Source organism: Oncorhynchus kisutch, unplaced genomic scaffold, assembly GCF_002021735.2.
Source record: "Oncorhynchus kisutch isolate 150728-3 unplaced genomic scaffold, Okis_V2 Okis06b-Okis10b_hom, whole genome shotgun sequence".
In the NCBI taxonomy this organism is placed as follows: domain Eukaryota; kingdom Metazoa; phylum Chordata; class Actinopteri; order Salmoniformes; family Salmonidae; genus Oncorhynchus; species Oncorhynchus kisutch.
In genome coordinates, this window is record NW_022261983.1 from 4,143,423 (window position 1) to 4,154,882 (window position 11,460).

An 11,460-nucleotide genomic window follows, 5' to 3' on the forward strand; every position below is an offset into this window, starting at 1 on the left:
CCTACTCCCAGAATGGCTCACTACATAACATATACTCTACTCTCAGACATGATAGAGGTGAATGGTTCACTACATAACATATCCTCTACTCTCAGACATGATAGAGGTGAATGGTTCACTACATAACATATCCTCTACTCTCAGACATGATAGAGGTGAATGGTTCACTACATAACATATCCTCTACTCTCAGACATGATAGAGGTGAATGGTTCACTACATAACATATCCTCTACTCTCAGACATGATAGAGGTGAATGGTTCACTACATAACATATCCTCTACTCTCAGACATGATAGAGGTGAATGGTTCACTACATAACATATCCTCTACTCTCAGACATGATAGAGGTGAATGGTTCACTACATAACATATCCTCTACTCTCAGACATGATTGAGGTGAATGGTTCACTACATACAGTGGCGGGAAAAGTACCCAATTGTCATACTTGAGTAAAAGTAAAGATACCTTAATAGAAAATGACTCAAGTAAAAGTAGTCACCCAGTAAAGTTCTACTTTAATAAAAGTCTAAAAGTATTTGGTTTAAAATATACTTAAGTATGAAAAATAAAAGTAGAAATCATTTAAAATTCCTTATATTAAGCAAACCAGATGGCACCATTTTCTTGTTTTTTTAATTTACGCAAAGCCAGGGGTGCACTCCAACACTCAGACATAATTTACAAATGAAGCAGTTGTGTTTAGTGAGTCCGCCAGATCAAAGGCAGTAGGGATGACCAGGGATGTTCGGTTGATAAGTGTGTGAATTTGACAATTTTCCTGTCCTGCTAAGCATTCAAAATGTAGTACTTTTGGGTGTCAAGGAAAATGTATGGAGTAAAAAGTACAATATTTTATTAAAGAATGTAGTGAAATAAAAGTAGTCAAAAATATAAATAGTAAAGTAAAGTACAGATACCCCAAAAAAGTAGCACTTTAAAGTATTTTTACCTAAGTACTTTACACCACTGACTACATAACATATCCTCTAGTCCCATACATGAAAGGGGTGAATGGTTCTCTACCAGTGGTGTAAAGTGCTTAAGTAAACATACTTTAAAGTACTACTTAAATAGTTATTTTGAGTTATTTGTACTTTACTATTTATATTTTTGATTACTTTTACTTCACTATATTCCTAAAGAAAATAATGTACTTTTTACTCCATACATTTTCCCTGACACCCAAAAGTACTTAAATTGTACTGTCTGGTTTGCTTAATATAAGGAATGTGAAAGTACTTATATTTTAGCAATGACATTTACCTTTGATAAATAAGTATACGTAAAACAAAATACTTTTAGACTTTTACTCAAATAGTATTTTACTGGTTGGCTTTCACCTTGACTTGAGTCATTTTCTATTAGGGTATCTTTACTTTTACTCAAGTATGACAGTTGGGTATTTGTTCCACCACTGTTCACTACATAACATATCCTCTACTCCCAGACATAGAGGTGAATGGTTCACCACATAACATAACCTCACCACAACATATTTAACAGCTAATTATATAACATGACATCTCCCTTAGAAAGCTACACTGTGGAGGAAGTGTGTATACACACCTGATTCAATAATGATGGTCTAAATTGAAGACCATGGTAAATTGCTTATTGAATCAGGTTAGAGTGGGTCTGGTCAATTGCTTGTTGAATCAGGTTAGAGTGGGTCTGGTCGATTTCTTGTTGAATCAGGTTAGAGTGCGTCTGGTCAATTGCTTATTGAATCAGGATAGAGTGGGTCTGGTCAATTGCTTGTTGAATCAGGTTAGAGTGCGTCTGGTCAATTGCTTATTGAATCAGGTTAGAATGGGTCTGGAACTAAAGCCAGTGCACACAGCACCTACTGTTGGTAAACCTCAAGTCAGGGTGTGAGAACAACGCTCTCTAGTGGGGGGGAGAGGTGTCTGCATAAAGCCAACAATTTGGGTACTTTTGAGGGCCAGACCTCAGAGAGCTGGAAAAAACAAAAGGAAACATTTCTGGGCCAAACACTGGAGCTAAACCTGATACAGAAAATATCCTATTAGAAAACAGTTCATCACTGATCTCAAGTGAGGTACCCATACATAAAAGTTGTATATTGAGATACTGTATATGGTGGTACATTAAAAATGCTTTTCTATATTTTTTGTAATGCATGTTCATATATTAATAAAATATAGATTTACATATTGTACATCTGTACAGTATGTAACATATAGAAACTATAAATGATGATAGAACATACAGTATATTCAATTAATGTGAACATCAAGACATGAAGTAGAGAGGGATACGTTTTTCAATAGTTTTTCTATGCTGAAGTCTGAAATATTCATGTGTGGATATGGTCCCTCTGGGCAAATGGCCTGTGAGACAAAATGACCACAACCACTTGCTATGCAACTGTAAAAAACTCAGTTTATGAAATCAATTAACTTTGGAAGGATTCATACCAAAGTAAGGTAGAGTTCCAGGGGCAAGTTTCAAGTAAACCACATCAACAAATTCTCCAAATGATTAGTACCATTCTCACAGTTAAAATACAATGATCAGCTGCTATTTTTAACTGACATGATATAAAGTGAATACCTCAGCCTTGGGGTCAGTTTTGTGTCTACAAAGAATATTTAAACAGGTTCCTTACGGAGTTGTCTTTCTCATCAGATAGATGAATCTAGTTTCCTCTCCTGAAGATCCATCATCCACTGTTCTGAAGCGCTACAGCAGGTGTCTCAGGCTCAGCCCCCGGCCGGCTGCCAGTCTGGCTCTGAGGGTTGGCCTCGGTGATGGTCATTATGGAACAATGCACCACATCTACTCCGGATATCTGTGACAAGTGGGAGAAGTCAGTCCACTCCACTCATGTCACCATACAGAACAACCACTAATTACATTTTTGATGTTTTTTTATTTAACCTTTATTTAACTAGGCAAGTCAGTTAAGGACAAATTATTATTTACGATGACGGCCTACACCGGCCAAACCCGGACGACACTGGGCCAATTGTGCGCCGCCCTATGGGACTCCCAATCACGGCCAGTTGTGATACAGCCTGGATTCGAACCAGGGTGTCTGTAGTGATGCCTCTAGCACTGAGATGCAGTGCCTTAGACCGCTTCACCACTCGGGAGTAGCAATTTCATTACTCATAAAATAAAGCTTAAATTACCCTTTCTCTTGCAGTAGAAATCTCCACATGTGGTATTCACTCCACCATTCCACGTTGGTCCCACCATGGGGGTGATTGGAGATGGTGTTGGAGCATTGCATTGGTCGCAGGGACGCTGACTGTTGGGGGGGGGGGGGGGTGTAGGGATGCCCACCCTCTGCGCAGGGATGATATCCTGGTATTGAGCTGCCCCTGCATGTACTTCATCTTCTGCTGCAAGTTGTTCAGCAGGACCTGAATCTCACCCTAGAGGACATCAGGAGATTTAGCAGACTGACACAAAGAGAGACGCTTCACACCATGCCCATTGGACCATCTTTAGGATTCTTTCTCACACAACTCCATTTTCATGAGGACAAACCTTACCTTGTGCGATGCTTAATGACTGACGGGATGTGTCCCTGCTCCTGTGAGCTCTGACGGGATGTGTTCCTGCTCCTGTGAGCTCTGACGGGACGTGTTCCTGCTCCTGTGAGCTCTGTCAGGATGTGTCCCTGCTCCTGCGAGCTCTGTCAGGATGTGTCCCTGCTCCTGCGAGCTCTGTCAGGATGTGTCCCTGCTCCTGTGAGCTCTGTCAGGATGTGTTCCTGCTCCTGCGAGCTCTGTCAGGATGTGTCCCTGCTCCTGCGAGCTCTGTCAGGATGTGTCCCTGCTCCTGCGAGCTCTGTCAGGATGTGTCCCTGCTCCTGCGAGCTCTGTCAGGATGTGTCCCTGCTCCTGTGAGCTCTGTCAGGATGTGTCCCTGCTCCTGCGAGCTCTGTCAGGATGTGGGGAGCAGGGACACTGTCAGGATGTGTCCCTGCTCCTGCGAGCTCTGTCAGGATGTGTCCCTGCTCCTGTGAGCTCTGTCAGGATGTGTCCCTGTTCCTGCGAGCTCTGTCAGGATGTGTCCCTGCTCCTGTGAGCTCTGACGGGACGTGTTCCTGCTCCTGTGAGCTCTGACAGGATGTGTCCCTGCTCCTGTGAGCTCTGTCAGGATGTGTCCCTGCTCCTGCGAGCTCTGTCAGGATGTGTTCCTGTTCCTGCGAGCTCTGTCAGGATGTGTTCCTGTTCCTGCGAGCTCTGTCAGGATGTGTTCCTGTTCCTGTGAGCTCTGTCAGGATGTGTTCCTGTTCCTGTGAGCTCTGATCGGACGTGTTCCTGCTCCTGTGAGCTCTGACGGGAAGTGTTCCTGCTCCTGTGAGCTCTGATGGGACGTGTCCCTGCTCCTGTGAGCTCTGACGGGATGTGTCCCTGCTCCTGTGAGCTCTGTCAGGATGTGTCCCTGCTCCTGCGAGCTCTGTCAGGATGTGTTCCTGTTCCTGTGAGCTCTGTCAGGATGTGTCCCTGTTCCAGCGAGCTCTGTCAGGATGTGTTCCTGTTCCTGTGAGCTCTGTCAGGATGCGTTCCTGTTCCTGTGAGCTCTGACGGGACGTGTTCCTGCTCCTGTGTGCTCTGATGGGACGTGTTCCTGCTCCTGTGAGCTCTGACGGGAAGTGTTCCTGCTCCTGTGAGCTCTGATGGAACGTGTTCCTGCTCCTGTGAGCTCTGATGGGACGTGTCCCTGCTCCTGTGAGCTCTTACGGGATGGGTCCCTACGAGCTCTGACAGGATGGGTCCCTACGAGCTCTGACAGGATGGGTCCCTGCGAGCTCTGACAGGATGGGTCCCTACGAGCTCTGACAGGATGGGTCCCTGCGAGCTCTGACAGGATGGGTCCCTGCGAGCTCTGACAGGATGGGTCCCTGTGAGCTCTGACGGAACGCGTACCTGCTCCTGTGAGCTCTGATGGGACGTGTTCCTGCTTCTGTGAGCTCTGACGGGACGTGTTCCTGCTTCTGTGAGCTCTGACGGAACGCGTTCCTGCTCCTGTGAGCTCTGACGGGACGTGTTCCTGCTTCTGTGAGCTCTGACGGAACGCGTTCCTGCTCCTGTGAGCTCTGATGGGACGCGTCCCTGCTACTGTGAGCTCTGATGGGACGTGTTCTTGCTCCTGTGAGTTCTGACAGGATGGGTCCCTGCGAGCTCTGACAGGATGGGACCCTGTGAGCTCTGATGGGACGCGTCCCTGCTTCTGTGAGCTCTGACGGGACGTGTTCCTGCTTCTGTGAGCTCTGACGGAACGCGTTCCTGCTCCTGTGAGCTCTGATGGGACGTGTCCCTGCTACTGTGAGCTCTGATGGGACGTGTTCTTGCTCCTGTGAGTTCTGACAGGATGGGTCCCTGCGAGCTCTGACAGGATGGATGGGTCCCTGCGAGCTCTGACAGGATGGATGGGTCCCTGCGAGCTCTGACAGGATGGATGGGTCCCTGCGAGCTCTGACAGGATGGGTCCCTGCGAGCTCTGATGGGATGTGTCCCTGCTCCTGTGATCTATGATAGAGGAAAGTGAGACAGATTAGAGCTCTATGATTCAGCAATGAAACATTCAGCACCCCATGACTATTGAAATGTACTAAAGTCAAACCTTGCTCCATTGCTAATTATTTACAGGGGTCCCCATCATTTTCCATTGCCCATATTGTGATTACCAAATTCTCCAGCTTTTACAAGAAAGTTACCAGAATTTTGCAATCAAAGAGTCTAAGAGTAGCCATTCTGTCCATATAATCTTATTCATATCAGCACTTCTCCTCTGGAACTCTTTTCTTTATGAGATGCAATATGATACAGTATCACAAAATTCCATGCCAGCAGATTGGATAATTGTTAAGATATTTTATCAAGGTTTAAGATAACTTATTAAATAATTCTACCCAGAAACTTAACCATTAGGATTAGAGGTTATGTAGCATGAACAAGGAGTAATTCAAAATAACAGCTCCAACTGGGTTGGAGGGGGGAAGAGGAATGCATGTGTGTGCCTAACAAAAACAAAGAGGGTCCTTAACCTATGTTTGAACCGACTCAGCTATAACTTTGTGGATATAAAATAAGAGAGCGAGAGCCCCTCCAGGTTTTCTGTATCTGGGGGGGACTGGAACTGTCAGCTAAGTGGTAATAAACTGTGGTGAGACTTCAGGAGATAATCCAGATTTAGTGAGTAATGTATGTGCGTTAAGGGGTTGGAATGGACTTTTGAAGCTGCTTTTTCTTTGTCGGAGAAGAGGAGAGACATCTAAAATGCTATTGGACGAAATGTGAGGTACATAAACCAATGCTCTCGGGAATAAACGCTATTGGCTAATTTTGGTTGACTGGTCTCTGTCTATTTTATGCAAATAAGGATCTTACAAATTCTCAGAAACTGAGTTTTTAAAATTGAATTGGTTAATTAACACATAAGAACTAAATTCATCTAACAATAATTAATATAGCATGACTGGTAATGTAAGTCATTCTAGAGTTCCAAAGTGGCTTACAATCCCAGCATGAATGCCCACTGTCATTGGTGCACGCGAAAGTCTAATAGCGCGAGGCCACCATGTGTCCAGGTCAGAATGTAAGTTATGATTTCATTCATCTCAAGTTAAATCAAAGTCCCTTGTTTTAGATAGAAACCACAAATGCAATAGTTCTGATAATACGTATATAACATCTAAAACACTAGAGGTTTCATGATGCTGGTATCTAAACCAAAGTAGATCATTTTAAGATTGTTCTACACATCTGTTGAATAAGCTTCAATATGAGGTCGTAAACCTACCATGAAAGTGCATCCTTGTAACTGTGTGGGATGATTTAGTCAACATGTTTGCCTTGAGTAAGTTGAGCCAATGGCCATGGGGTAAGTTGAGCCAATGGTTGAACCAATGGCAAGTTGAGCAAATTTTTCTTCCCAGGCGTAATGCAAGGCATAACGCTGGGATATGAGGTAACAAGGAGCTCCAGCCTTAGAATTGGGGATGACGTACTGTCCTATGAGTGACAGAAAACTGAGCCAATCATGACAGAAAACTGAGCCAATCAGGCGCAACGCTCTGTATTTTCCACTGGCTGCCCCACCACCACAGAAAGCACTGAGCTAGGCCGAAACACCTGCATTTTGGACCTGCCTTACTCAAGAAAGCAAAAAAGAGATCATGTTTTTATGCGGATTTATTAACTCAATTACTTTTTTTTACATTGTTTGCAAACTGATATGTGTCACGTATTAATGCCAAAATAACATACAAAACAGGCAAGACCCCCCCCCCCCAAAAAAAGTGTGATCCCTGCCCCACCTGCCCTGAATGACGGGTCTCCACTGGTTGACATCATGTTTGAATGACTACCCTTTCTTCTGTCCATATCTGTAAGATCCCTAAGTCAAGTAGGGAGTTTCAAGCAGAGATTCAACTACAAAGACCACGGAGGTTTTCTAAAGCCTCATAAAGGGCAGTGATTGGTAGATGGCTAACAATATCAAATCAGACGTTTAATATCTTGTTAAGCATGGTCAAGTTAATAAATGCTGTGGATGATGTATTAAACCACCCAAACCAGTGGAGGCTGCTGAGAGGCGGATGACTCATAGTAATGTCTGGAATGGAGTAAATGGAATGGTATCAAACACATAAAAGACATGGTTTCCATATGGTTGATGCCACTCCATTGACTACATTTCAGCCATTATTATGAGCCATCCTCCCCTCAGCAGTCTTTACTGGCCCAGACACACCAAAGATACAGTCGTCCTTCTGAACTGCAGGATAGGGAGGGAATTGCTTAGGGATGTCACCATCAACAGTGACAAGCTACGGGGGTCTGACAACTTGGATGGAAAATTACTGAAAATAATAGCGGACCATATTGTCACTCCTTTTTGTCATATCTAAGTTTTTTTTTTTTAAGTAAAAAAAATATATATATATATAAGCATAGAGATATATATTATACAACTTTTGAAGTTAATATAATGCCATTGTTAAGTGAGAAAACCACTCTAGAAAAGGGCGGAACAGCTCCTCCGGATGTGAGCATGAAAAATATTTTAAATTCACTGTCTAGTGATATGAAGAACCATTTCAAAGTAGAGGAGTGTAGGCAAGAGATAATAAATAAATATTTTGTCATTGTTGACAAAGATGGAATATGGAATCTGTCTGATATACAAAAAGCTTAGGGAAAAATAAAGAAAATATTGAATTCCTTGATAAAGACACAATGGTCTTTAACTGTATTAGCCGAAGTAAGGAAGCAGGATGAGAAATCATTTCTGGAGAATCATGGATAGGACATTGCAGAGAGAAAAAAAGAAGTGTGAAAGCTCTTGGTGGACAAATCTAAACCTTGAAGAGATTCACCAAATACAGACAAGGGTCATAAAACCAGACTTGGCTCCAACATGTGGAGGACCCTTTGTTCCTTCAATCCACCCTCAGGCTGAGTTGCGCAAGGATGATCGGGTTTCAAGCATCTGGTCAGCACTGCCTGGCTTTGAGTCAACAGATAGTGACAGCGGTGACGAACAATGTCTTAGGCCAACCAGAACACAGGCTGTAAAAGGTAGTAAAGAGAAACCTCCATTGACAGTAATCACACATAAATCAGCATCTACAAAACAGTTGGATGAATGGTTGAAAACGTTGAAACATCCCTGAGAAGTGGGTATGAAAACGTTGAAACATCCCTGAGAAGTGGGTATGAAAATGTTGAAACATCCCTGAGAAGTGGGCATGAAAACGTTGAAACATCCCTGAGAAGTGGGTATGAAAACATTGAAACATCCCTGAGAAGTGGGTATGAAAACATTGAAACATCCCTGAGAAGTGGATATGAAAACGTTGAAACATCCCTGAGAAGTGGGTATGAAAACGTTGAAACATCCCTGAGAAGTGGGTATGAAAACGTTGAAACATCCCTGAGAAGTGGGTATGAAAACGTTGAAACATCCCTGAGAAGTGGGTATGAAAACGTTGAAACATCCCTGAGAAGTGGGTATGAAAACGTTGAAACATCCCTGAGAAGTGGGTATGAAAACGTTGAAACATCCCTGAGAAGTGGGTATGAAAACGTTGAAACATCCCTGAGAAGTGGGTATGAAAACGTGGGACCATTTGAAGCGTTATAAGAAACTCAACTATCAACATCCTTATGATGGGTTACAGTTTTTAGCCTTTGTTTTTAACAAGCGTGAAGATGGTGTAGTTGAAGAAAAGGTTTATAGAGCTGTGGGGGTGGTGAAGAGTAAGATGTGGTCGATGGATGGAGAGCCATACATGTTTTCCTTAAGGGTCTGACCAATGCAACCACCAATTGGGGAGAGATAACCAAATGTGTTAAAAAAAACGAAATAACCGTTTGTTGAGTTTGAAGAAAGGTTTAGAGCAGAGGTGGTTAGACTCAGTGGGTTACCAGAAATGGGAGATGAAGATACACTCAATTCCTCCAAAAATGGGCAATCACTCATCAGCTGATGCAATCCATACATGATGATTAGCAAAAACTTGTTTCCACAACTAATGACTAGGAGAGGAAAAACTACGGAGACATCATCGACAGGTTGTCACGACTGGACAGAGACATCAGTCAACATAATAAACCGTCTGTTTTGATGAATGGTTGAAAACGTTGAAACATCCCTGAGAAGTGGGTATGAAAACGTTGAAACATCCCTGAGAAGTGGGTATGAAAACGTTGAAACATCCCTGAGAAGTGGGTATGAAAACGTTGAAACATCCCTGAGAAGTGGGTATGAAAACACACAAAAATGAGTGTGGAAATGGAACCAGTGTGCTTGCCAGGTGTTGTCCCAACTCACACAAAACAATATCCCATTAACAAAGAAGCGACGGACGCTACTAAAGTAGTGGAGGCTCCTAACAACTTGGCACACCATGAAATCCAGCTACTCTGATGTATCCTACAGATACCGCATTACTTGAACACAACTGTTGTGAGTTGGTTTTGGATCAGCTCTCTGATGGCTTTATAGAGTCATTAGTTGGAAAATCCTGAATGTATCTTTTTCCACAGACAGTTCAAGGCATTGTGGAGGGGTGGTGGGAGGAAGGCAAGCTGGGCAGTTACTACAATGGACAATGTGATAGTGAAAGGCATGTTACCTGCAGGAACATCAGCACAGGTGGTGGAATTGGTGGCTTTGAAAGAAGCATGTAAACAAGCTGAAGGAAAAACAGCTCATATCTACACAGACTCAAGGTATGCTTTTGGTGTTACCCATGATTTTGGAAAAATATGGAAAACAGAGGATATATGACATCACTGGGAGCTCCTGAGAAGAATGGACCAGAGGTGATGGCTCTACTGAATGCTCTCCTGTGAAGAATGGACCAGAGGTGATGGCTCTACTGAATGCTCTCCTGTGAAGAATGGACCAGAGGTGATGGCTCTACTGAATGGTCTCCTGAGAAGAATGGACCAGAGGTGATGGCTCTACCGAATGCTCTCCTGTGAAGAATGGACCAGAGGTGATGGCTCTACTGAATGCTCTCCTGTGAAGAATGGACCAGAGGTGATGGCTCTACTGAATGCTCTCCTGTGAAGAATGGACCAGAGGTGATGGCTCTACTGAATGCTCTCCTGAGAAGAATGGACCAGAGGTGATGGCTCTACTGAATGCTCTCCTGTGAAGAATGGACCAGAGGTGATGGCTCTACTGAATGCTCTCCTGTGAAGAATGGACCAGAGGTGATGGCTCTACTGAATGCTCTCCTGTGAAGAATGGACCAGAGGTGATGGCTCTACTGAATGCTCTCCTGAGAAGAATGGACCAGAGGTGATGGCTCTACTGAATGCTCTCCTGTGAAGAATGGACCAAAGGTGATGGCTCTACTGAATGCTCTCCTGTGAAGAATGGACCAGAGGTGATGGCTCTACTGAATGCTCTCCTGTGAAGAATGGACCAGAGGTGATGGCTCTACTGAAAGCTCTCCAGTTACCTGGACAAGTTGCAGTTTTGAAAATAAAAGCATATGGAAAAATCTTTACAGACGAGAATAAAGGTAATGATTTGGCTGACAAAGCTGCCAAGGCGGCTGCCAAGAGAACACCTCTGTCACCTAAATTGATTAGGAGATACACCTTGGATACATTATAACACATTAGAGACATGCAAAGCAGTGCACCAAAATATGAAGTGTCGGAATAGATGGCTGCAAGATGCAAACTCAATCAAGAAGGTGCGTGGAAATACAATCTGAGATGTGTAGCGCCAAATGCACTGGAACTTTCAAGAAAGGAACTTTCTTAGTAGGGTAAAATTCTGATTTGAGAAATAATTCCCAGATGGGGTAATTCGGAACAATTAGATTCCGACCAAGGCACTAATTTCACAGGAAAAGTGTGTCAGGAGGTAGCTTGTCTTCTGAACATAGATTGGCAACTACACTGCCCTTATCATCCTCAATCGAGTGGACAGGTAGAATGCACAAATCAAG